Genomic DNA, 26,837 nt, shown 5'->3' with positions numbered 1-26,837 from the left:
GGAGAGTTTACCACAGGGATGAGTGTGATGGGGCCAAGTGCATACTGAAGCATTTACTGGTTCCAAATGACCCAGGCAGCATGACGGGAAAAGACAAGGAGCTGGGATAAGGCACTCATGTCCCCCGCTGTGCCTCTAAGCCACTCGCCCACCCACGGGAAGGGAACAGGATGAGGAAGCTATTTTCAGCCCAAGTATCTGGAGCTTACAAACACCCGCTGAAAACGCAATGCCTTATCAAAACAGGTGAGAGCCAATGCCAGCTGACGTGCCCCCCATTCCTCCAAAGAACTCAGCCACGAGACTGTTTTTTTAATTATTATTTTTGAACAGAGTATTTACATGGCTTGCTCTAAATAGGCTCTGGCATTTCTGCAAAGGGACCGAATGTATGACCTCGCGGTCTTGAAGAGCGATGGGATCGGTCCAGCTGCCCTCGCCTTTGCTCTGGAGAGGCCTCTGTAGCAAGGCAGGCAGACCACAGGGAGTGGGTTCAGGAGGCACAGGCCCTTACAAATACGGTATTTTCCCCAAGGAACCAGGAGGGAAGAAGACGGCTGTGGCAGAAAGGCCAAGGAACAAGAGAAGTTCCCGGGCAAGACCTGGAGAGGGGAAGCGAGGGTGAGCCCAGCCTGCAGAAGGGTTTACGTTCCCTTTGAAGAGAAATATTCAGGCTGTCAGGCAAAACCGAGAATCTAACCTGTGGGAGGACAGAAGATGCTACCTTGAAGAATCTGACTATTACAGGATTAACAGCTACAATCCCTCCCTCTGAGGACACCAAATGCCAAAATCTGGCCTGAGGGTTTTAGGTGGTGAGGTTTGTCCAGGCGTGTCAGTAGGAACTCTACAACGTACAGAGAAGAATACTGTCCAAACCTGTATTATCTAAACATAGGTGTCTTTAAAAATACTAAATGTTTCTTTTAGGGGATAAGAAAAAACAGAGAGAAATACGAAGCCAAAACACACACATTTCTTTTGGGAGTAAAACGTGCCCCTCAAACACTTGAATTCTACTGTACAATGTATTTATACCATGTTTAAGAAACATTTGTCAAGCATACAGAAATCCCCAGAAGTTCACTGTCACACAGCTTAATTCCTTATACTCTGCCTACATGCACATATAGGGCCAGTTTGTTAGGGGGTGGAGGTGTGTAGCAAAGCACAATCTAGCGAGACATGACACCATAACGGTGAACAATAAAAGCAAGCGCAGCATATGTGCTGGACATTTGGTGAAAATAACCCAGCCACAGCTCCGACTTCGGTACATTTTCCCGTGCGGAAGTCGGTAATTCAGTTTCTGCTCTGATTCAGCTCAGCCAACAATTAAGTCACTCACAACCTCTCTGATCGTTATTTATTGGAGAATTCTGGTATTCTAGGAAATGCATCTTTACTTTTCAATCCTGTTTTTCTCTAGAGGCCAAGAAGCTGAAATCTGGGGGTTTTCTTCTTTTTCTTCTCTTCACCTTTTAAGTTTTTTCTCCATCTAGATGTTTGGATTTTCCCTGGCTCTAAGTCCTGGAATTGTAGCAATAAATATATTTCCTATTTTATTACTTGTAATTGCCCCTTTGATCAGAATCCTATGCCATTTAACCATATTTATATGGTCATCCTGCACATGGGTTCTAAATACAGAAGGAGTCATTTTCTAAGGGAAAACTATATGAGCTGGGTTTCCCTTTAGTGCACACACATGGAATCCCATACATTTGGCACCAATTTAGCTTATTATCATTTCATTCTTCCTTTTTATATTTGTTTCATTGTAAAAGCAATATAAAACTCCACATTCACAGGGAAAGACTGCTCATTCCTTAGTATTGGCTTCCTTCATCCAGCCTGTAGCACATCCACCCTGACTCAATCTTGCCTTTGCAAAAGGACATACCAACAAACACGTGAAATATCCCACAGCTGGAAGAGCTGAACTGTGGGTCTCTAAGCTTTGCTGATCACACGCTGCAAGCCTTACCTCAGTGTGAAGCCTAGGAAACTTTTCATGCGTAGCCCTTTTGTTCCTCCCAATGTCCAAGAGTTTGCAAAGACACAGAGCCAGCCTCCCCAGCTGGCAGACTGCTCTCCAGGGAGGGCTGTCTCACACAGGCCTGTGCAAGAAGGACAAGACTGGCTGCCTCATCTCTGACAGCTCTGGCCTTGGCAACCAAACACACAGTTGTTGGAGCCACATCAAGAAGCCCTCCCTGACTGTGGCTGCCCTTTGGGCACCGTATCTCAGCAGCAGCAGAGCACAGTGCCCTCACTCCAGGTGAAACAGGACCGTGACCAGGGCCATATGGCTCTTAATAATGATAAAACCCTGACAGATTTCAGAGAACTCAGAGCTGCTTTTGATTTAGGCCATGCACCTCAAAGCAGCATTTGTTTCACTCAGCTTCCTCAAAGCGACGATCTCAGGAACCTACATAACCAGCCCAGCTCAAGAACCTGCAGTTCTTCAGAGAACAGAACATGGACATGTGAAAAGCCATCGTTAGGGGAAGAGTTTTGTTTGGACGAGCAATCCAAGGTGAAACCAAATTCAACACAATCAGAGCAGAAGACGTGCACCTGAAGCAGGCAGACAGATATCCCAGAGAAGAGTCAGTGATGCCACAGCATGTGCCTACCTACACTGCTGCTCCCTATAGCCCCCAGTGGTGCAGGGATAACAGGAGCAAAGGAAGGGGCTGAGTGTGTGGTTTATCCCAAGTCCTTTTACTTACAGCTTTGCTTGAGAGACTTCATTCTTCTGCTTAAGCATATTTGTTCTATGTGTTTTCATCACACTGCTTTGTCTGCTTAGCCAGTTTAGACAGACATTCACATTCTCCAGCCATAGGAAAAACTGCTGCTGGAAAGGGGTCCTGCAGCCAAAAGAACTAAAGGCTTAGATATTAAAGAAACCTTAACAGCTACTTGACTTGTACTCTTTTGTGTACACTCAGGACCAGTAGCAACAGGCAGACTCATCTGGACTCCCAAAGCATCACCCTTTCCAAGATACTCCAAGAGCCAGTCACCTGACACTGGGAACTGCTATAGGAGGCTCCCTCATGTTGGAAAAGCAGAGCATCTGTGGCTACTTCCCAAGGTTTCTCATCACAGATACCTGTCCACACTCTACAGCCACAAAAAAATGTGTTTACAAATAGGAACAAACTGGCACACATGGGAACAGGGCATCCTTACACTCCAAAACTTGAAGTCAATTTGGTTCAGTCAAACTTGAAAGGGCAGCAGCTTGGCACTTGGGGTAATTTCAGTGACAGACAACTCTTCTCCTTAGCCACTGGTAAATACAATCACAAATTCCTAGAGCTTTCTCTTTGGACACCAATAGGAGACTACGCTGAAAAACATTACAGAGATAGAGATCAGAGGTCTGTTTTTGTTTCTGTGTCTTGACAACCATGACTTTGATGGGGTAAGTATATTAACATGTGATAAATTACTCTTTAATCTGTTGTACTTCTACAATTCTAGAGATGGTTTGGTGGCTTTAATCTCAACCATATTCCTGTAAAAAAACCCACTTGTTTTGCTTGAAAAGGGTAAGAACAAGGTTGTTTGTAAACAAAGCTGGAAAAAGGAGAAATCCATCCCCCACAAAGCTCAGAACTCCCTAAAATAATTTTCTGCAGAGAGCTACCATTACCCAGGGTGAAAAATTTCTTTAAACCCAGCAATCCTGAATTACACAGAAATGCTCAGACAGGGTTGCACAGTACTGATCTGAACCGGTATCACTTTTAATTTCCCACCTGATTGGGTTGAAAAGGTTCATATGTTGGAAAGTGTGGCAGGAGAAACTTACTGAAAACTGCAATCCAGGATCAGATTAAAGAGCAAGGATGATAAAGGGAAAATCTTCTTCATAAATGAGTTTCTTTATCCAGAATAAACTCAAAAGGTCCTGTGAGGGGAGGAAGGATATGTGTTTCATTAGGACAAAGAGAGTAGGGAAAACTGTGCCTGAAAACTCCTTTGTGAAGACAACTCTTACAACACAGCTTCTTTAAGGGCAAGGTATTGAAACCACTTTGGAAAAAAAATACTTTTATCTCCCAAGAAGATTAACACTGAAGTCCTGCACAGCACACCACATCACCATTACATTCACAAAACACTAACAAGCACCAAAAGAGAGTCTCTTAGCCCAATTCCCAGTCCATCCTACTGTCATTGTCTACTTGGGACAGAACTTCTTCCATGATCCAAGAGAGAGATGCTCAGCATACGCATTCCTAGAGAAGCTGAAGACAAGACACCTCTTTTACAGCCTATGACAGCCCACAGCAACAGATACATTATCTTTAGAAAGAAGACAAAGGGTTGAGCGATAGGGATACTGCTTAAGTAACTGAAACCAAGAACTCTTTTTTTCATGCGCTTTAAAGGCTGAATTTTTCCAACATTATACTATATTATTTCTGACCTTCTGGAGTTCTTGGGGAGAACTTGTTCTGCATTGCCCTGTGCTGTGAGAAACCCTTTCCCTCCCTGTGCCCTGGGTGGAGTCAGCTTGTACCCAGTTTCATCAGCAACCTGAGTAGCTCCAGGCTCTGAGCACAAAGGGCAAGGGAATGGCTGCTTGGTTTTGTCTCCTGTGTGCACTCATGTACAAACCCAACGTCTAGAGTGACAGCCTCAGAGAAGGTACTGGGGAAGTCTTTCCTTTTCTGGACACATTTTGCTTCAGAAATGTGTCCTTTTCTGCTTCAGAAATGGCCCCCAACATTTGACACTGCACTCTGATGTACTCCACCCTAAGGAAGTGGATGGCAGGTCTCCCCTTCTTAGCTCTGGTGTTACAGGCAAAAAGCAAAGGCTCTGTGAAAGCCAAGACCACGCCATGCTTCGTGTTTGTACTTGTCTCCACGGATGCTCTTCCTCTCACCAGCCATGCGTAGAAGAGATGGAGGAGAACTGAAATCCTACATGTCAGCGTACTTGATGGATGGACCAGTGGGTTTGTTGGGAATGATTCCTCTGGTTTTGACCCAGAAATAGGAGGTACAAATTCCAGAGGGTAGTTAGATCACCACCATGCAGCGTCTCGCTGCAGCATGGCCCAGCCAGCGCTCGTGCATGGTCAGGATGCCATGGAACGGCTGCTGGAAAACAAGACGGCATGTGAGAAATGCAGAACTGAAACCAAGAGCGGGCACAACCATAAAAACTGAAGTCTCACTAAACACTGGACAGTCAGTAAGTGTGGACCCTCCCATCTGTGTGCTGTGCACCGTACGGGGCGTGGGCAGGGGTGACGTGCGTGCTTTGGAAATCAGCAGTTCTTACACTGCTCACCCAGGAAGTTATTAACTTGCATGTTTGTGGGCAACTGCACGAGCTATTTTTGGTCATGGGACCCTGTGTAAGGAAAGGATTGCAAGGTTTTAATAATGATCTTTAGTTAACTTGGTTACCCACACAACAATGACTTTCTGAGAGGCCAACTGCTGCGAAAAACTTGAGACGGGCTTTACTTCCAGAGGTATTAAACTATGAAAATATCTAACCATAATAGTAAGCAGCTATAAAAAGAACCCTGTTTATTTCACATGATTTCTTTGTATGCCACAGTGTTATGAGAATACTTCAGCTCAATGACAACATGGTAAATTGGAAAAGATTAACTATTGAAGTCAGCACTTACGCAAGTTCAGTTTCTGCTTGGTGTTGGTGACTTTTCTCCTTTACCAACCCAGGATCTCACTAGTATCAGCAGGTACAACAACATTCTTATACATTTAAATATGAAATTAACCTGATACTAAGGACAACTCATGTAAGGAACCATGAGAGGAGAAACTGGTGAATAAATAAAATAACCCCCAACCAATAATGCAGACTTCAGTTCTGTGTTGCTGTACATCATGCAGGTAGATCTGGAGACCACGTACCCAACCTGAGAAATAATCTAATATCTCTCATCTCTGTAATATTGCAAATTGTATCCAGTAACTTTTCTGCAACAGTGGAGCATCACAAAATATCCTACAGAGACGGTCAAACGTTGTACTACAAGGCTGTGATGGTGTTTTACCTCATTCCTGAGAAATGCCATGAGGCCTTATCAAATCCCATTCACTATTAGGGTACACCGAGAAAAAGGGGGAAAAAAATAAAGACTGCATTTGTTTCTGGGAAGACCCACACCGCTCCATGGAGAGGACACTTCCACCCTTGTTAATCCCAGCTTCTTAAAGCAACACTCAGTAAGATAATGAATCCTTTAAATGTTACATCTTGTGTCTTGCATTATTGTGGTGCAGCAACTCTCCACATCAAACAGTCATCAGCACTATTACAAAGTGGGCTTATAAGAGACTGGCTGAAAAGGCGCTGTGTGAAAAGAAGTGGAAAATTAAAGCTGAAGCAGTCGAAGAAAGGGCTTAATTTACTGGCATGTACAGTATGCAAATGAGATTACTCTCAGCTTAACTGCATCATTTATGTCCATAATAACGGCATCATCATTACAGGGCTCAAATTAAATTACACCATAATTAGCATATCAAAGTGATTGGTTAAAGTTTAAAACAAATACCCAATTTTGTTAATGAACAGCTGTAATTGTCATGTACACTTCAATGAAAACTCCCTAAACAAATATATGTTTTAGAACAGAGAAAGATTTTGAAGCAGACAGGTCTGTGGCAGAGGTAAATTGCCTAAAAAAGAATGACACAGACTATTCTATTAATGTTAATATATGCTCATCGTTTGCAGGTAATAAAACATTCTATCAAAACAAGCCTTCGCTTCGTATTTTTTGCCTCTCAAACTCCACCACCACACCGGGTAAGTGTCAGCAGGGAGAGATGCCGGCCGTGCCCAGCCTGCCCCACGCACGCGTGGAGAGAGGGAGGAGGAGGAAGAAGAAGAAGAGGATGTCTCGCTAACTCTACCCTGTAGACCAGGGCTGGAGTAAGCTGATGACATGATAACACATTAGGCAGCCTACAATTCAATTTGCTCTAATCTAATCACATCTACGCAGCAGTTCCAGAGGTGGAACTGCACCAGAGAAGTTTTTGCTGTCCTCGTCTCATTAAAATAAATTGGGAGGTGGGACTGGAGGGTTTGTCACTGTCAGCCTGACAGCCAGCGACACATTTCCAAAGATCCATCACCACAAATGTACACAGCAAATATACAGTTAAAACACTCCTCAGGCAGAATGAGCTTTAACAGGGGAGCAAGTCTGCTCCGTGGTATTTTAAAGTACAGGTGAGCTCTACCACACTCGGGGTTGGCAGGAACCATGAGGGGACCAGGCCAAAGATGCCCAGTGTCACCTCACACACATGGGGTAAAATAATGTCTTTACATCCCCCAAAATGTTTACATTGATATATTTGCTTATGTATTACCCAATATTATAGGACGTGACACAGGGAAGTATATTTTGTGCTAAAATTGGGAATGCACTTTCAAATATACTTAACAAGGAAATTGAATGTCTTATTAAATCCGTATTATCAAAACACTGTTCAAAAATTTAAAGAAAGTAGCTTTTCATTTTATTCATCGAGGAATCCATTAAAGCCTAAGCTCTGAAGTAGTATGTAAATTATGTGCCTTTCAAGGTAGAGCTAGGGCAAATTCACTCCATCAACTAATGATGAACCTCATTATGTGCAGGGAGTATTCATAATGAGGAAACAAGCCACCCGCCATTCCATGTTCTAACATAAATCCCTGTAAAATGTGAATATCTCCACGTCTAATTAAAGGCTACTAATTCCTATCATCCCCTACACAGCCCAAAAAGCAAAAACTAGAAATGTGTTTAAAAAGACACCCTTTGATTTTACGAAACACATTTATTTGTGTTTACCACTTGTGAGTAGCAATGTATTTTTTTAAGAAAAATCAATCCCAGTGTTATAGAATAAAAGTTTGGTGGTACAAAAGTTTATTTACATTATCTGACTTGGTCCTGCATTTTAAAAAGAGTTTCTGATTTGCATAGGTCAGGCTGAACAGCCTGAAAGACAAATAAATAAAAAGGTAGAGAAAAGAAGTCTCCAGGAATATATAAAAAATATTTAAGTGTAAAAAAAAAAGAGAAAAAAGGAGGGGGGGAGGAAAAAAAAAAAAAAGGAAGGAAAGAACAGTTTTGCTATCCAGGTTTGCTCTGGAACTAAGACTTCCTAAAAAAAAAAAAATAAATCTGGAGATCCCATAATAACTGAGGAAGGCAGGCACCAGAGGCAGGAAGAGGGAGAGCCAATTAAGCAAGCAAGTAGACAACAGGTATTTAAAAGATTTTTTGAATGATACTCAATTTAGGAAGGAGCTGCTTCCCTTCCAAAATCCTGTAAGAATTAGGGATTGAACACAACACTGCTTAATGCAGGCTGGAAGAAAAGTGCTCTTCCACAGACTTACCTAGATTTGATATTTATACCTACAAGCGCAGCGTCCGCTCCTACGATCAAAACCATATTTCTTATTAAGTTACATAATACCCATCCTATGCATCGCTTTGAATTCATTTGCTCCTGCACTGAATTATGGATTTGCTCTCTGTACTTCCCGGCACAGAAGTGGACAGGTTTGCCGCCTCCCCTGAACAGAAGACGCATCACTGTTTCTTTTTTACTGCTCTGTATTAATATTTTCCTACGTGTTCAAAACAAACCGAGAAGCACAGCAAAACCTGTAAACGTTTCAGTTTGGAGAAGAAAACCATCCACTGAAGCTGAGCAACATACAGGATTAAAGAAGAATTAAAAAAAAAAAAAAAGAAAAATAATGGCATAAAGGGCTGGTTTAAAGCAACGTGATAACTCCTCGCAGGGCACGGAAGCACTTGGACAGTCGCAGAAAAGGTTGTGGTACCTTCAGATTATGTCAACCGAAAAGTTGAAATCCTCGTGTAAAAATACCCCTCACGTCTCATCCCTAGAAAAGCTTATTTAGCATTCATAGAAATTCATAGCCGCTAAGAGGAATATGTGCACATAAAAATCACAAATGCAAAAAAAAAAAAAAAAAAGGGAAGAAGAAAAAAATAAATATTTAAAAGAATAAAATAGAGCACACAGATTAAACTGTTTTAGCAACGCAAATTTTCTAGAAATAGCTGGGCATTTTTACGGGGGGGAGGAGGGAAGATGGGGGGGGGGAAGGATCCGGCTTCTTTGAGTTGCATAAAAATAAAACTACGCTGCGCTGCTCCCCTGCCCGCCCCGCGGCTCCGCCGGGCTGTGCCGGTGGGGTGGCGGTGCTGGGCTGGGTTGGTTTGGTTTCTTGGTTTGGTTTTTTTTTATTATTATTATTTCCCCCCCTCTCTCCCTCTCCTTCTCCTTTTAGGTCAACCAGTCATGCACTGGGAAGACAACCCTCCAAAAATAACTTGTCCCTCCCCCGGAGCGCGGAGTTGAACAACCTACCTTTGTTCTGGCGCTGCAGATAAGAAGCGGCTCCGCGGCGGGAGCCGCCGCCGGCGCGGCGCGGGGCGGCCCGGGGGGCTCTGCCGGCGGCACCTGGGGCAGCGCCGGCTGCGCGGCCGCGGAGCTCCCGTCCCGCTCCGCTCCGCGGGCAGCGCCGGGAGCCGCCCCGCCGCCACCCCCCCCCGGGCCCCGCCGGGCACCGCGCAGGTTACACACGGCGGGGGCCGGGTGCCGGGAAAGGAAGAGTTCGGCAGGATTTATTTGACACTTATTTTCCGGGCAGCCCTTTTGTGGAGTTGCGCCGTTTGTTTCTTATTGTCTGAGCAGCAGTTGGAAGCGTCTCCCCGAGGGGGCCCCTCAGCCCGGCTCGGCCGCTTTGACAGGGAGGTAACCATATTAGGATGTGTATGGCAAAGTAAACAATAACAGAGTTGCAATGAAATGGAATTTTTTCTTTTTTTTTTTTTTTTTTCTTCCAGCTAATGGTGTTGGTGTCAGTCCTGTTTTTAGCCTTTTCCCACTAGTTTTGTTTCCTGGCTTAAACGGCCCATCTCTTTTAAAAAATTTTTAAAAATACATTAGAAAAAATAAAATGAAAGAACGGGGAGGCAGAGGGGGGTGAGGGGGAGAGGCAAGTGGTACCAGCTTACCAACTGCTCACTGCGAGGCTGCTGGAAATGTTTTGGGTTGCAGTGGGGAAAGGGGGGAGAGCATTTTTAACATCCAAATAAAGTCATGTCAGTTTAATCATTGGAAAAAAAAAAAAAAAACAACCCACAATAATGCCCGCATGCATTGCCGAGACCCATGGTAGAATGAGGGAGCAAGTGGGGACAGAGAGGACAGGCACTAAAATTGCAATTTTGAAAGGAGGGGCAAGTAGATTAGAAAAGTCTAGTTGCGTTTTGCACAATCACTGTGAACTGGTGGGATGAGCTAAGTTGTGCAAACCCCTGCAAGTCTGCTGGCTTTAAAGCTTTGAAATCACTGCTTTTACAGGATAGAGCACTTTAAGCAAATTGTAAAATGCAGGTGTCAAGTTATTCGGTTTAATCAGAAACAGAGCTCAGAGCAGCCGCCATGCAAAGGGTCCCCTACCAGCACAGTCGAGAGAAAAGTTCTGCTGCAAGACAATGCTCTAAAGTCGAACAATGTTATTTTAATACCTCGATTCCACGTCCTAAGCAAATCACCAAGAACAACAAGTGTAGCATCTCCTCCCAGCGAGGGATGAGGCAGCCGCTGGCAAGTGCTGCATGCCGAGGCTCAGCACTAAAGCCAGCCTGCGAGGGGATCACAGCTAGAAGATGAAACAAGTTTACACGTCTTGGTGACGGCAGATTGGGGCAGCTCTCTGGTACAACAGTCCCACACAAGCTGTTGAGCTGTCTGCACCACCAGTGAGCATCCTCTGCCGCTCAACGGCCGGGAACATGGAGCGCGCCTCTGGAAAGGGCTGATGGGGATCGCTGATGCTCCCAGCCCGTACCAGGCACCAGCGTGATAAGATACGGCACGAGGAGAGGTTGAAGGCAGATAGGCAAACAAAGTTGCTGTGAGATCACACGCTTAATATAGAACAAAGGCAACGTATTTCTGACAAATATGATGCACGCTTACCCTGCCAAATTCGCTTGTACTCGGCTAATCCACAGCAATCAGAACACCAGTGTTGACATCTAATGGTACCTGCAAGCATCTCTCAGCCTTTCCACATGGCGTAGCCCTGCCCCGTTAACACGCTTTAAATTTTTCAACCATCCTGTGTAACCTAAACATCTATGAAATTACACAGCACGTTACTCATCCGTGCTGTGTGTGCGACCCCCCCACCCAACAAAAATAAAAAGTTAACTTAGCACGCTGATATCAAAATCAATAAATCACATGACCAAGTAGCAGTTCAAAAGTTCAAAGACATGATGGCCAGTTCACTACGGCGCAGCACTCAACCAATAATAACTTGACTCCATCACTCCTCATAGTATAGACAATTTCATGGCATCATTTTCATTAGCCTGTCTCACTGGAAATTGCTAGCTATTTATGTATACGCTAAAATAAATTAGCCATTTCATCGAGCACCGTGATTCTTATAAAATACATTAACACAATACTCAATTTTCCAGTTGGAGTAAATAAATAAATCAATAAATTCAATACAGAGTAATTTTTTTTTTTTTTATTGTGAAGCTTCAGCTCTCAGCATAAGTGTTTTTATTGGGTTTATTTGTTTCAATAAAAATTGAAATGGGCCAGTGATCTTAGCAGTAAGGTCTGGGGGGAAAAAAAAAGCAACAACCCAGCCCTATCTAATATTAACAAAGTATGCTGTTCAGTTCAGCCAACTGGTAATTCATAATTTTTGGTCAAAAATCATTTTCATTACAGTTACTAAATAGCCACTCGATTTTGAAGAGTTCTTCTCTCCCTTTATGACCCTTGATGAAGGAGGGGCAGCATTTTGCAGCCCAGGAATAAGTCCCTGGGCTCCCCTGGAGGGGACTCAGGTCCTGCCCAGCTCATTCTGCTGGGCTGGGGGCAACCTCATACCTGATGACCTGTGTGCTTCCATGGAGAAACCTGGCATGGGAAAGTTACCAGCACTCATGTTCACTATTTTTAAGCCCTCACTGAATATTATATTTAGCCTGGCTGTGGGTAGGGGCATTTGGCATCAAGGATAAGAGGGCAGGATTGGGAGGATGAGGAAACACGGGAGCAGAGTTCATGGACACCCCAAGAATTAGATACTTGAAGAGGGCTGTTGACTCTGGCCCTTTAGGTCTATGTTGCACATGGCCAGTAGATCATGGGCTATTCGGTGATGACATCCTAATGGTACAACTCAGTGCATCCTTTGGGGACCTCAGATGCGGCTCAGGGCAGCTCATGCTCTACAGAGATGCACCCAAGCAGTTCCTCCCCCTGCCTTGGGTCAAACACTCATCATGTCAAGGGCAGGGCAACAGGACGATTCAGAATTTGGCCCAGCAAAAACCCAAGAACCCAAACTGCCCCAGTCCTCCTGCTACAGTAACAACAGAGCAACAGAGGTGACCGTGACCCACCAACCCTCCAACAGTCTCGTGGTCCCAGTAACACAGCGCTCCTCTGCAAATCTAACACTTCCATAACAAAACATCCACCTCCTCACTGATGAGGACAAGAACCTGTGGGGAACCAGGAAGAAATAAAATATACCCCTTGTGACACGAACCCACTCTCAGCAGTGAAAAAACAAATGCATTAACTAACATGTACCATGTAAGCCCATAATGGTTCAACATAATTCCTTTAGAAAGGCTGCCTGTGAATAGCACACTTTGCAAACTGCTTGGTGCTAATAGGAGGGTACTTTTTGTTCATATTCACTCTTTAACCTAATCAGTAGAAAAGTAAATATCAGGTCCCAATTTTAATGACTGCCTATAAATAAAAGCTTTTACACAAAATGCACAGTTTGCAAAGATAACGATTTTAAGTATGATGTCACTGGTGACCTCCTGAACTACATGGCACATGTCAGACAGACGTCTGTTTCTTAAATTGCAGTAATAAATTAGTAGCCACAGAATCAGTTCTGTCAAGAAAACGTGAAGCTTTCCTATTCTGATAAAAGTTTAATGACTGTTTCAGTTTAGGTTCATGAGTTAAGATTACTATTGATGAGGGGGACCAATGCAGAGACAGCTTCATCTCCCTCCTCTTCCTCTGACCCCTGTGCAGTATTACTTCACCCCAACAGGATTCAAGGCACACAGAAGGCTTTTCTCTAATTTACACTGATTAGAATATTAGTATTTTTTAATATGATACATGCATATTTGTACAGGTGTGACCACTAACACCAACGTACCACGTCCCATCTCAATTACTTATTTTCAGTTACCAGTGAATTTGTCCAATTATAACCTTTTGCACTGAACTCTTCCCTTGCTGAGTGTTCTGCCACTAGCAAAAAACTCAATCCAAAACTCCCAAGGTACTCCTGAAAACAAGAACGTCACTGACCTACCATGGTGAGCATCCCTGATCACCACTTCTTGGATAAGCCACCCAACTCCCACACACTGGAGCACAGACATGAAAACATGCAGGTAAAAGACTTCAGTGGGAGGTGGGGGAATAGAACCATTCCCCACCTACTGCCTCGTCCTCTTCCTCTCTGCCCCCCAGCTGGCAGGCAGGGGTACAGGAAGCCACCTGATTTGAATAGAGAGGAGACATCACCAGCTCAGGAAGCAGGAAAACAAGCAGACAGGGACAAGGAGGCCAGAGAAATGAACCATGACTGCCTGAGCACATCACCTATCTCATACTGAGAGTTGCTTACATTTCCTATCCATTACAGAGAAACTAAAGAATTTAATCCAGTTTGGAGCAGTTTTGGAGACCTGTAGCTTGGCCAACCCGAGATCAAGTTGCGTAGGTATCCCTAAAATCCCTGACCAGAGTGTGACCTCCCTCCTAATTTCCACATTTTAGTCCTAAAACATGGAAAATCCTACGGCTGCTTGGCTAACTGGTGTTGTGTGTTCACACACTGCCAGGCAGCATCTATTTCTCTAATCCTTTTCTGAGAAACAGCTGCAAAGCCTTTGTGGAAAGTTCTGGACATAGAAAACTTCAGCCCAACAGGGCTGGCTTTTAGTCATATGGGGAACAACAAGGCTTTTCAACAAGAGGTGTGGGTCACTCTAGAAGCGTTTTGTTTTTTAGTAGAACATGGGCTTTCTTGTGTCAGTAAAGAAAGAAGAATTTATTTTTTTTTTTTGCTGGTTTCCCAAGAAACATCAACTTTGTTTTCTCATTTCTCATCCTGAGTACAGCACTGGTAAAAAAGCTTTATGACCCAATATGAACATAACTATGTAACATGCAGGAGGGAATAATTAATTGCCAAGGCTTTCCACATCTAGGGGGTCCACGCTCTTCAGGAAAAAAAAAAGGCACATTGCCTTTTCCTCCTTTCAGCCTCTCTAAAAGATAAAATCCCAAATACCCCTCACCACCCCTGTTGCCAACTCTGCAGGAAGGTGCAGGCAACACCTGGAGTGCAGTACACGGTCCTTACAAGTTGTGTGTGTCCCACCTGGGAAGGGCAGGGCAGGGCAGGGCAGGGCAGGGCAGAGCCCCACCGTGCTGCTGGGCTGTGCAGAGGCTCTTCTGCTCCAGTGCTCACAAAGATTTCTCGCCAGGCAGAGCTCCGGAGCAGCTTGAGCTTATGATAAGCAACGGCATACTTAACAGTTACATGTTACCGTTCATGATAATGCAATATTTCATTTGGGTGATTTAGAAGTCCCTCTTGACCAACTTACAGTGAGACACCAAACGCTTCATCAATCACAACCATTTTTATTCACAATCCAGTGCAAAAACTACAGGGAGAGTTGAATTTTCAGCAACTCATTGGGGACGGGATTGCTACTAGCTCTGAAAATCCTCCTATCTCACCAATTTTTATGTTAGATTCAAATATATTTTCTTTCTAAGCAGCATTCCATTTTCCTGCCTCTCTCTGCCGCGTTTCTTATCGTGGCAGGGTGAAAGAGTATCCAATTTAATATCTGTTTTGCAGGACAGGAGATTTTTTCATATCTTATGCACTAAGGAAAGCTGCAGGGGATGGCTTAGCAGGCTGAGCATCAGGTTTTAAATACCTAGACTCCCTGGAACCACAGATCCCATCAGGTCGACTGAGCCCTTCATGTTTCTGGGGTAGATAAATTAAGTGTCACGCTGTTTACTTTGTCAGGATCTGTTCAATGAGGCCTCTGCAGTAAAGGTCCTGTCTGTTCTGCATGGAGCTGAAGGTTAAAGTCTCATGTTAAGACACAGCACCAGGTGACACCTTGATCTTACTAACTCTTAATGGCAATTCTGCCATTTCTGTTGAGAAGGACAATTCAGAGATCTGCTCCCAAAACTCGCTGCAACGTTACTGGGTGACTGAAATTATTCAACGGCTTATCTGCCTCGATTTTGGTGACTGTAAAAGGGAAAAAAAATACATCTACACCTCCCAGATGTTTAATTCATAAGTTATACAAAACTGTCAGATGTATGGATGACAGAAGAGAGATATTCATCATTTTTACAGCCTGATTTCTGTGGCTGGAGGTAACCCTATGTTTCTGCAAAGTCATACCCTCTTCCCACTCCTCTGCACCACATGGAAGCAGCGGCCAAGCCCTCATTAATGGTTCACAACAGAAGCTTTTTAGAAAGAAATTGCTGGAGATAAGTAGTGCAAAATAATCAGAAAGACAAAATATTATTATTAATAATAATAATAGTAATAATCACAAAATCAGATTTGATGGCAATGTGCAGAGGTGCACACCCATTCTCAACACACAAAAATCTCCTCAACCTTGGACACTTAAGAGAGGTCCCTCCATCTCCAAAAGGTCTGATTCATGGAGAACAAGCTCAGTGTTGAAGACAACAGGATGGTTTGAGGAGAGCAGCTGGAAATATGCACTTGGAACCTATTCCTGGCCTTACTCTTTCCTTTCCAGCTACCATTATTTTATTAGATTTAGATACAGAGAGTATTCTGGGAAAAGTGGGTGAATGGAAATAAAATGTAACAATAGAAAAATTTGAGTTCTTCAAAATAATTTCCCTTTTAAGTAGAAATTAGGCAGAAAACATATTTCCTTTTGCATTGGTTAGGGAAAGGATTGTCTTTTGATTTGTTTCCACAACAGCTGACAGTACGCATTCCCTGCTTAGGGTACCAGAAATAATCATTATCACTCCCAAAATGTGTGTTCTGATGACGTACCGAACACTAAATGTGGCTGTTGGCTGTACTGGCTGCAATTCCTTCTCAGGTGGTTTAGCACAACTCCCACATTTTTCCTCCTAAACTACCCAAGAACCTGCTGGAGCTCCAGCCTAAGGACATTAAGGGGCTGGAGTAATAGACAAGAAAGAGTCCTTCAGCTCTATTTGCACATTATTATATTCAAATTGTTTTTCAATAGATTTTAGCTAACAGAGAACATGGTATCAAGCCATTTTTTAAAAACACCTCGTATTCAAGCTAAGACATCCAGTATTGCAAGGTACTGTTTGCATTGCAGAGGGGAAAACTTCATCAAGGAAAGGAATGAGCCAAATAACTCTGGTAAGGCCTTTTTTAATTGCAGTGCTTGGTACATTTGTTTCTTAGAGGCAAGGCAAAGACCCTTAGAAAAGGTGATCAAAATATTCCCTGCCAAACCTTTAAACCAAACCCAACCAGCAGAAACCGCTAAAAACAACAAGGACTTTGTAAGGAATCTCAGTATCCGTAAGTTTTCAATGCCTTGGTTAAGGATGTGCACCCTACATATTCCAGGGGGAATATGTTGACAGGGGACAGAGCTAAAGGATAAAAAACAAGGCAGGCTGGGGGGGATAGCTGTGCAGTAAAACTAAACCCATTACAACAGCTTCTCTTCCAAAACTGCTTTGAAATAATTGTTACAGCACCTCGTTTGCTTGCTCTTTAAAGTCAATTGGACAAGAACATAAATGCCTGACCAAATTTCTGTCCCCCACAAAGTCCTTGCAAGGCTGCTGGCTGGCAGGTGTGTCTCCACACAGAGGAGTGTGTCTCCACTCACAGAGCATCATAAATCCTTAAGGAAAAGGGGTGGGATCAGGAAGATGGAGGTGCTCGCTCTCCCAGACACACGTCTTGGCCCTGGGGACACAGAGGCAGTGCTACAGCTCTGCCCTTCCATCTTCCTCAGCTCAGCCTAAGGAGATGCCCTCCATATTCCCACGTGCTCTCTTTGTGCTCTTTGCTGAGGAAAACTCAACTGGCCCAAAGAGTTCCTGGCTGCCTCAGGCACTGGCAGCTCTTTTAGCAAATAGGCAAATCCTTCACGTCCAGCACATCCCCAAATGCACTGAACCGCGCCCAGAGAGCCTGGCCACAGGTCCCAGCTCAGGGAGTGAAGCAGAAAAGATAATCATTGGCCTTGACTCCAAGCTCCTGTTTCAGTGCTCCAAGTCACTAGTGGTCAGCAAGGAGACTTTCAGATGTGCTGGTGCGTCCAGAGGAAAAAAAGTTGGAATAAAAAGCCATCAGGGCCGTGCCTCCTATCCCAAAGGTGAGCCAGGATGCTCTCCCTGGCAGTGGGCTCCCAACAGGGCTCCCTGACAGCTGGTCACACCCCCTACTTCAAATCAACAAGCAAACCGTAGTGAAAAATGTAAAGGACAAGGTGAATTTTAGATGACAGTGAAATATCCTTCCTCTCTATCAGGTCTGAGGGGTAGAAGATGAAACAGGATAGAACCGGTTTTGGTTTAAAGCTGTAAAAGAATCGCAGGGAGAGAGCACTTACAGAGAAATGTATTTTCATGTAAACTTTTATGCGCCCATCCCTTGTAGCTGGACATCAGGGAAGATGTTAATAAACATCATCAGGGGGAGAAAAACACAGTAAAAAAAAAAAATCATACCACAAACCCATCTCTTCCAAGCTCTTCGAAATAGCTCTGCAGCTATATACTGTAGGGAGCCGAGCACACTCAGATACAAGTTTGCATCTTAAACGTAAGCACACATACATACAAACAAGGTTTTGCAGATATTTGTTAGCTGTACTACAAGATTTTCCAGGGCTGGTGCTGCAGCTTATGTTACCGTGCTTTTATATAGCTGCAGATCAGCCCCCTAAGAAGCAGCCTTGGAGAGAAGCTGAAATAGTGACAGTTTGTGTTGCTGGGGATATTTCTGAGACGCAGTTGCTGTTTACTGTGTTTCTATTTCCAATCAAGCTGCAAAGTCCACCCATAAAACATGAGGAGGCATTTCTTTGGGTGTGGGACAGAGCAACACACACAAGGAGGACAAGCTCTTCAGCTGCTACGCCTGGGCAGAGCTCCACCAAAATACTCTCAGTCTGATCTACAGCAGAATATTTGGCCCATGAAGAACAAAACTACAGTCAAAGTCCCCAGTTACGAGGCTTCTCTCAGTATATATTTATGCACAAAGCTCAAATAATTTAATACCACGCCTCACTAATCATGTGAATGCACAATTCTTGCAGGGGCAAATGGTTCTTTTATCTCGTGCACCTCTTGTTCTTGGCTGGAAAAGGTGCCTCAGAATCTTACTGGCACTTTTAAAGGTGGCATCTACCTATCTGTGGCATATACCATCCAATGGGATTCATTGTAGGCTCCCCAGGAGAGATTACCTATTCCACAAGGAGTCAAAAGCTACTCCTAGTGATGGCAAACCACAGCCTATGGCCTATTGGACAACTTCATTCCACTTAAAGGGAAATCAGCTAAAACACTCTGGGGTATGTCATCCTTTTACACTCTCATTACCCTGTTAATGCTAATGATGGCACCAAGTGTAAGAAAAATGCTACAAACACCCAAAACAAGTCAAGAATAGGCAAAAGCATATGCAAAGGGATCTAAAGAGCATTTCAACATAACACAGTTTCCTGCTTTATTCCTTTCCTTAAGAGCAAGAGGCTTGCAGGATTGCAAAAACATACAATCTGCCAACAAATGTACAAACTACAGCTCATGAAAAATAGTGAAATAGAGACTCGAAACTCAAGGCCAGTACAAGTTCATAATATGAACCGGAGATCAGAAAACTGGCTCCTAGAGAGACAAAAAAAAAAGAACATCAATTCCATTTTTTTCCTAAGAAAACTATTTCTTACCAACTTTGAAAACAAGAATGCCTCCAGTGATCCGACTGGGCTCTCTGTGATGGTTTTGGCTTGGCTCCCTTGCCCCTCCTCAGCTGAGTGGCTAAATGTGAGTCTAACCATGAGGTTCAGAGGGTTGTCTTCTTCTTCTTAACCTTCCACTTCATGCATCTGATTTTAGACAGCAGTAAAAAAGCCTTTCAGGAATTTCCCTTATTCTTAGTTACTTCTGAGGTGTGAGTTCATCCTTCTGTCCACATCTGTGATGCCAGACTATTGCAGAAGGACAACACAGAGTTAATATACTGGGGTTTGGCCTTTTCCTAGTTTTCTATGGATTTTTTAATCATTTGTTTTTTAGAAGCATCACAAGAGCAGTTCAACAGCTCCGAAAGTGCCGCTCTTGCACAAATTTTGACACGTAGACAAAAAACAAAATACAGAGATGATCTCTTAAGATGCAAGATTTGCGATGACAACTTGCAACTGTCCGTTATGGTGGGGCAGTGTCATGACTAATTATTACCTTCGTTAGACACCCAGTGACAAGACAGGGCTGTCACCACAGCCCACCAACGCTTGTGTGTGAGTATGAAGTGAGATGGGGTGAGAACTGAAAGCGCCCTGACTGCTCCCGAAGAACCGTCCTCCTTCCAACCAGCTGCTCTTCCAAGCCACAGGACGCTTTCCAGCGTGGTTATGAGCTCCACCTCAGTCTGGGCTGTTCAAGATGAATCTTGTCTTTGAGCAAGCAAGAAAAATTCACAAGGGAGGAAAATCAGATTTGGAAACTAAACGTTTTGTAATCTCCTGCCATGCAATTTGGCTTTCAGGCAAAATTCCAACCCTTTCAATAGCAAAACACCAGACAAATACACTGTCTCCTACAATCTCCTGGTGTACTAAGGACAGAGTGTGATGTGATACCACACACATTTAAAAGCTGTACAAGCAGAAGGGAGTCATGCACCCATGCACAGGGGTAGAGGAGACAGCAAACATACCACAGAAAAAAAATAAAACTGAGCCAAAATAACCACTTCTGTTACAACAAATTTATCTTCTCATGTTTCCCTGCCGAATTGGGCATGGCTTTCCTGGCACAAGGAGCATTTGGGTGATCTGTGGTGCTGCTGCTGAGGTGACTCTCTCCATCAAGAGAGCATGGAGCATCCAGCCTTTAGCCAAAGAAAGGGCACGAGACAAGGAGAAAAGAAACACTGGCCAAGGCTGACCAGCAGTGCTGAGCACTAGGACAGGCTCTCGGGCATGACCGGGCTGTTGCACTGCTCTTATCAGCACACACGAGTTCAAGGTCAGCCTTGATGCACTTACTGAAAACTGACACTGCCTGAGTCCTGCAGTCAGCACGGCTTCAAATCAAGGCTCCCAATTATTAGCAGTTATTTTGTTTATTATTGTGGGGCCTCAGGACAAACAAAAAAGGAGCCCCATTGTGCTCAGCGTCGTACAGAAATGCTTAATTAGCCTCCTCATAGGTTGTTCCCTTGAGCTTCTTTCAAACGAGATATTTTCAAACATAAATAAATTCAAATTTCAGAATTCCAGAAATCAGCTCCCTGAAATTTGTTTCCATAAACAGCTATCACAACTTTGCCTTTCCAAATTTCAGCTGTACACCAAACACTCCACTCTTCTGTTTACTTTAAGAAAAATTTATATTCTAAAATATTGGTCTTTGGGATGTAAACAGATCTGTGCCATTTATTTAAAGGCTGGATTTAAACTCAGATTTTCTCTGAACTATATGAAAGTTGCAAAATCCTTGGTTTTCTCTTGTTTCTCTCCTGCAACTACAGTATTTACATATCAACAATATATACGAAAAATGTATATAAACATTCATAAATTATAAAAACAAATTAAAAGCTGAGTTTTAACTCCATAAAAACTTGATCCATGAAATGTGAAGCCATGCTACAATCTCATGAGTTCAGCAGGATAATGAAACCAGCACATGGCTAGATAAGAGCAGTACCAAGACTGGTGCAGCAGTAGATGGAGGAAAACAGGAACAAGAGTTTGGGAAGGAGAAGTAAAATCTCAGACCTTCCACCTTCCCAGGAGGCATCTGGTCATGTACATTATTAGAGATGCCAAAGCAGCTGTACAACTGGTCCAGCTCACATACAAGCACTTGATGCTGCTCTTAACACTTGCTAAATTCAAAAGGTGAAAGAAGAAAGTGAGGCAAGAGGAAGGCAACCCATCCTTCTGAGAGCCATCCACCCAGCTTGTCAGTGGATGGATCCTGAGGACCAGACCATTGCTTGAAAGTATTTTATGACCATTTTCAAATGCAAATACTTTCTACAGAGTCTCCACCTCACTCAGATTTGTACCAATAATTTATAGGTCACCAGCTATTACATCCTATTATCTAACCCTTCAGACTCTGCTGTATTTCTTTTTACTCTTACTGTTCGCTGACGTTTCCATTCACCTTTGAAGATGCCTGTTTAATTTAGCCGGGTTTTCAGACCACGCTTTGGATTACATTTCCCACAAGCTTATTCCAGCAATTCCTTGGCAATAAATGATATTTGGATACCCCACAGAAACCCCACATCAAATATTGATTACTGTTATTTCCATTACCAGAGGCTAAACCAGTTAGGTCCTAAGGGCAAATTAAAGAGCTTGCTTCCATTTTCTGGTCCTTCAGAGGAAGGATGTAACTTCTTCATAACGAGGAGGACGCTGACACAGAAGCAAATAATTGCCCTAAAAATGGTTATTTCTCTGGCACGGTTAAATAAAGAAAATATAGTAAACTACTTTGCATGCAGAGGATAAAAATCAATATAGTTTCCATTCAGGCAATAAAAATTACAGCATATTGTTTTAGATATGTACATACTCTTCATTTAAGGTGGAGTTGCCACAATTCCCTGCAGAATACCCAGCTCTGCAGCATGCACCTCTCTATAGCACTCAGCAATCTCTGCTTGACATTAGTACTAAACAATATTCATTAAGAGCATAACACTAAAGTGCAACATGTAAGTAAATCAAACTCTCAATGCTCTATTTTACAAATTTCATGGGCCACTGGGGATAATTAAAAGGGTAATTATACAAAGTTGGTGCAGTTTTGAGACTCAAATGACATTTTCTGCTTTAAAGCACTTGATAATCTCATATTTTTCTACTAAGACAGTCTTTTTGTACTTTTATGGTCAAACAGCATAAACAAACAAGAATTGTTTCTAAGGTATTTCAATTCTCTTTTCTTTCTCTCTTCCCCCACACTGTTTTTCTTGATCAATAGCACTCACTAATTATTCCTAAAAGCCCTGTTTTATCAAGAAAAACGAGACCTTTAAAAAAAAAAAAAAAAAAAAGACTGATCACCATAAAATGACACTGAGCCTCAAGCCTGGTTTAAACTGTAGCTCTGAACAAAAATGGCATTGCTTTCGGTGTTTACAGTGCTGGAGTGCTGTTTGGTTTGTCACTGTGTTTAACCACTGCTCTAAAGCCAGCAAAGTACATTACTGGTAGTAACAGCTCATGAAAAATACAGCGAAGAAACTGCTAGTGGCAGAAGCATTTAACTTTCTTGTTAGCAGCCTCCCCCATGTGGCACTTTAGCACCAGCAAGTTGTTTATTATGTTCTGTGCCAGGCAAAACTGATTAAATGGGGCTCTTAAGAATCAAAGCGTTATAAATTCATGGAAATACAGCAAGCAATAAATTCCATGGAATTAAAAGCTTACTAGTGCTATTAGCATTTCAGGGTGTTTGCATTGTTAATAGTGATGTGCAAAAATGATGTTCCTATAAGACAAGGCAAACCAACAGAACATATGCTGTAGCTGCTACATTTTTATACCATGTCATCATTAATGGCCAATTTTTTCCCCCAAAAAACTAAAAAGCTCATTAATGTTTTACAGAAAAAAACTGAACCAAAGGTCTATAGAACCAAGGATTTACACCCCTAGTAAAAGAAAAGTATTACAGAAGAAACACAATGCTGTTTTGACCCTATGGAAGAACAGGACGGATTCCCTGGAGCAGAGCTCTGCCCTGGCTGTGGGGAGGGAGGGGTGAGGCAGGGTGACTTTGGTGACATTACAGGGACATGGTACAACACAGCAACCTGCTAACAATTTAATAAGTAAACTCAATGCATAGTAATTCATAACACCAAAAAGAAAGGGCAGTCTAGTCTGACCCAGTGGTCAGTAAATCTGTCAACAGCTCTCCAAAGAGACATCTTTACTCGGGGTCACTCCATCATCATTCCATGGGAATGACTCTGGTGGCAGGTGACTAACTTCTCCATCCTTACTGCAGAGTTCCACGTGAAACACTAACCCAAGCTGGGATAAGGCCTTCCCCTACACCCATCTGTTTACAGGTAGCTGATAACTTTGTAAATGGAGCTCCTTTCAAGCGGAAACTTGGTAAAGAAACCGCTTTAGGTGCGTGGCTGAGCAGGAAAGGAATGGGACATACTTTCTGAAACTGCAGAAAAAAAACCCCAGACCTCGCAGAGTTTGTTTGGTTTGTTGTTAGTTTTTTGGTGAGTTTTTTGCTTTGGGCTTTTTGGGTTGTTTGTTTTTGGTTGTTTTTTTTCTTTTTGGTTAAAGGAACAATTTGTACCTTTCTGAGCTGCCTGAGCACACAGCAGCCAGATAACCTAACCTGCAATGTCCCTCTGGAGGGCAAGGGGCAAATCTGTCTCTCATTGCAGACGGGAAAATCAAATCACCGCCTTGTTGCCACAGTTAAGGTCTGACATAGGATAAAGAGCATATTCTGGATGGTACATCATGCACAGCTGGCAATGTGCAAAGTCAAAAAAAAAAAAAAAAAAAATCCCAAGAAAGCTTTGTCCAGAACAAACAGTCCCCATGCCATGGAGTGAGTCAGCTGCAGGGGTAGGAAACGAACCCCAAATCCTCTCTTGCGGGCTCAGGCTCTGCCCAAAGCACACATTACAGCAAAAACCCTCTCCCAAGATTGAGGGGGTTGACATTTTGTTTGCCTCAAGCAAAACAAAACAAAGCAGTAGGTTTTAAACGGCTCAGAGGCACGTTGTCTTTTTGATGTATGCATGTCCTGGCAGTCACACATCTGCATCAGGAGAGAAATAGCCCAGTTTTTTTGGCAGTTATTTAGTCCTTTTCATCTGAAAGTTGAAAATACACCACCAGTGAACCTTTGCAGATCTGGGTTCTGCATATAAAAAGCAGCTGCTGAATACATGCAGCGAGCAAGGGCTTTTTCTTAATGTTTGAACAGTTCCAAGTTCAAACCCATTAAAGTCCAGGTCACACTGGGATCATGTCACTGTTAATGCATCCAGTTACACGCTGAGGGAAACCCAATATAAAACTATGATAAACTCTAGTTCTCCCACAGAGATACTCTGAGGTCTTACCCAGATGATGCCACAGATCACTCCTCATGGGCGGTGCCCAGACGGGATGTCAATGTCAGAGGACAAGTCTCTTTACAGTTGTTTTTAAACAGATCTCAAATGTCCACAAAGCTTGTTGGGACCTTTTTCTCCCTCTCCTTGTGGGGAAAGAACTTCTTGTCAAGAACTTGACAGACTGATGCTGCCTCTTGCACATCACAGGTTCACACACAACCTCCTCCCACATCACCAGCAGCTCACCCTCCACTGTGCTTTGTGAAGGCACTGGTGTTGAGCATGATGACCATTCCTAACCCCATGTTCCTTCTCCTTCTGGGGTCAGATCCTATCTGCTAATGGGCAAGGTCCCACATGTTCTTGGAGGGCTTCAGGCCTGGCCAACTCAATCCTGCCCCAGGAATGACATGAGCAAGGAAGCAGCAGACTTGGGACAGGTGAGCCCTGGTCACCCATGGAGGTACTCTGGGCTCTGCCCTCTGTAGATACCTGGCATCTCATAATCCAGCTGATACAGCCCTACTCTTGCTAAGGGGGAAGACAGAGACACAGGAAGGAGACACAAGTGGGGAACTGAAGGTATGTAGCCTGATGATGGCAGAGTGCACAGGGAGTGCTCAGGGTTCTCCCTCGCTGCACGCAGCCATCAGGAATACCAGGCAGAAGTATGCTCCCTGCTATCTGGGAGAAGACAGCAGGAAACAGGAAAGGAGGTGGGACAGCACAGATTTACTTTAGGGAATAAACAACTTCCTAATGTTCTATTAAACCCCAACATTTCAACACAAACCATCTAACTGTCAATACTCCCAAGCAACACACCAACTAGAAAGTCTGACCCCCTAAAATAGTCCATCAGATGTCTGGGTTGGACAGACCTATGCACGCAGGTGAGATTAGGTAGGCTGGGAGAGAAGAGATCTCACGGTCCACCCTAAACACCTCTGAGACTGAAGGCAACTCCAACCTGCAAGGCAGCAGTGAGATGTGCTGACAAGGCAATTCACATAGACAGACCCCACCGTGTTTGCTGATCTCTCTGCACAGCAAACGCTGCAGCACAGGAACCTTTCATTCCACACCAGCAATGGTCAAGGATCCCTGAAGTGCCTGGTGCTAATCTAACACACCACTTGTGCTCTAGAGAGCAAGAATGAATGTCTCCTCTGAATGGTGGACTCGCTGAGGGTGCCCTTGTAGCTAAAAGCCTTCCTCCCCAGTCGCTTCTGGGAGGGCAACTTCAAAGACAAAGTGACACTGGAATGCAGGTGATGCTGCACAGCACCACAGCCCAGCTGGAATCACTGCAGGGCTTCAGCACCAGTTTCAAACACAGCCAGGTCTGGTAAAACCCAACTATTTACCCAGCTCCTCTCCGAGCTTTCCATCTGAACTGTGCTGGGAAAGGAGGAAAAGGACTTTACTGGACTTTTTCACCTTATCGAGTATCTAGAAAATCCGTCGGCTGATCTGGATGCATTTCAAGCCGAGTTAACCATGGCAGCTTTCCGAGCGGTAATGCTCCAGCTGGCCTGCAGATCATGAACACAGGACACACTGACTACACAAACTTGGGGAGATTTAGCGAGCACACACTATACACGTGGGATTTACACCATGCACATGTTGGATTTGCACTATTAACACCATTTTCTGAAATTTATTACAGGGTTAAGAAACTGAAAGAGAACTATGAATGCTCTCAGAGATTCAAAGTGTATATTTTTAAAAGAAGAACTCGAATATCAGAATTCCAGTTGTCTTAAAAAAATTGCCTCGCACACTTGAGTCTCATTAAGGAGAAATTTAAAAAGCCAAAGTCTGCATTTTTAAACTACGTTCTCTCAGATTCACCTTTCCGAAGAGGGACAGGCCAGACTCTCCATTGAACTACATGAATAAAAATCCAGATAATTCTTTCAATTTTAACTAATATTTTGTATAATTAATGTCTTTTTTTCCTACCAAAACATGCGTTTACCTCCAGTGAAATCAAAAGCAGAAATGCATTGTTCTAAAGATAGCAGAGAGTAAATAACAAGTTTGGAACCTTGCAGCCTTGCCCTGGCAATTTGTCCTGTATAATTGACTCAGCAGACATGCTTACAATTTCTTACAACTTTTACAAGACCTCCTGTGGGCTTATTTTAATGTTCTCCAAAAGTGAGCTCAAAGCTTTAGACTTTAAGTAAGCAGCACCAAAAGCAATCATTTCTCCCTCCTTAAAACAAAAGGAAACAAAACAATAAAAGCACATTTTTCTCACTGGATATCGGATCTTGAAAAGGAATACAGACACAAATGAATTTGCACTTTTCCGA

The 26,837-nt window shown here is 43.4% G+C and overlaps 1 protein-coding gene across 3 annotated transcripts in view; it reads right to left on the bottom strand.

Moving 5' to 3' along the window:
- The window catches only part of FOXP1 (forkhead box P1), a 338,282-nt gene that overhangs the window by 189,112 nt on the left and 122,333 nt on the right, over window positions 1-26,837 (bottom strand). The window contains exon 1 of one of the 3 annotated variants that reach the window (XM_050313038.1): window positions 25,954-25,976. The exons of 1 other annotated variant lie outside the window; for it this stretch is intronic. The gene's annotated coding sequence lies outside the window, so the exon portion shown is untranslated. Of the gene's footprint in view, window positions 1-3,829; window positions 3,854-25,953; window positions 25,977-26,837 lie in introns of those variants that run through there. One more of the 3 variants, XM_050313037.1, reaches the window with a different exon arrangement.

Source organism: Myiozetetes cayanensis, unplaced genomic scaffold (genome assembly GCF_022539395.1).
Source record: "Myiozetetes cayanensis isolate MyiCay16 unplaced genomic scaffold, myiCay2020 scf18, whole genome shotgun sequence".
Taxonomy (NCBI): Eukaryota; Metazoa; Chordata; class Aves; order Passeriformes; family Tyrannidae; genus Myiozetetes; species Myiozetetes cayanensis.
This window is presented reverse-complemented; position numbering and strand designations above follow the sequence as displayed.